Source organism: Austrofundulus limnaeus, unplaced genomic scaffold (assembly GCF_001266775.1).
Source record: "Austrofundulus limnaeus strain Quisiro unplaced genomic scaffold, Austrofundulus_limnaeus-1.0 Scaffold2171, whole genome shotgun sequence".
NCBI lineage: Eukaryota > Metazoa > Chordata > Actinopteri > Cyprinodontiformes > Rivulidae > Austrofundulus > Austrofundulus limnaeus.
Window position 1 is genome coordinate 20,685 of NW_013954573.1, and position 1,381 is coordinate 22,065.

A 1,381-nucleotide genomic window follows, 5' to 3' on the forward strand; every position below is an offset into this window, starting at 1 on the left:
AATGTACTCTGTCTGTCAACAGCGTGAACTATCTCTGCGCTCCACCATCAGCGTTACGCAACGCCAAACTTAAAGGTTCGTATTTATTTTATTTATTTATTTAATTATGTTTAAAGTATTTATATATGTTTTTGGAGAAGTCCCCTCCCAATAAATGTCATTTTGGAAAATCTAACTGCTCACTTTTACTCAGTACTTTTAATACCTAAGTCAATTTCGTGTCAGAAATTTACTTTTCGATACTTAAAAAATAAAATATCAGATACTTCAAGACTTTTACTCAAGTAATATTTTTACAGAAGACTTTAACTTTTATCAAAGTATTCTTATGATATGATACTTGTACTTTTACTCAAGTATCGCTTTCAGGTACTTTATACAACACTGATTATAATTAAAACTTATGTGTAAAAATGTGATGTTTAGTCAAAACACAAAGAAAATGGCACTTCCGTGTGACGTGATCACGCAAAGATCTGTGCAACATCCGCTGACGGCACGAGGCTCCTCCTGGAAAATCTTGTGGAATATTCATTCGCTGGAGGTAGGCAGCCTTATCTCTGCAGTGTAAATAAAAATTAATAGCACATTATCATGGAGCTCTGGATGTTAACAAACATCTCCGAACGAGAAGCCGAATAGCCCCCGACTTATTTATCATTTTGATATCTTCGACAGCATGTCTGGGATCTAAGTTTCCCTGTGAAGTTTTTAAACCAGGTGTTTTTGTTTTAATCGAAAAAGAAGTCCCCACATGCTCCCGGTATTCGACTAATAATTAGTTTTTCTCGGGATAGCTGGTATGTTGTACTCTACAGTATATTGTTCTGAATGTAAATCAAGCTGTTGTAAGCCTATGTACAGCTCTGGTATCCACCATCCCACTGTTCTTAACCAGTCTTCTGTTCTCACGAATGTGCTCCCTCAGGATTTGTCTGATACCCAACAAGGTAACACATCTCCTTTCCACCAGTCATCACCTGTTTTGGTTTCTCAGGATCAAAGTTGGAATCAAGAGACTCCTGTTGGTCAGACAGCCAAGGAAAGTTTCCTCTGTAAGCAGTATACTCAGGTTGTGTCTACCTCATGCTCAACTGGAGGCACTTTCATTTTAGATCGTAAGTCAGCCCCAGATTTTGATGAACCATCTGAGAGTTCAGAATCCAGTGAAGACCGGGTTTGGAGACCATGCAGAAAATGTGAAAAGGAGGTGACAAAATTGAGAGAGAAGAATGAGAAACTTGAGCAAGTCCTGGAAACCATAAGTGAGTAAAGTATGATTTACAGCTTTGTGTATTACACATTTTTCAATTTATGAAAAATAGGAGCAAAAATTACTATTCATGTATGAACATTGTACACACACACACACACACACACA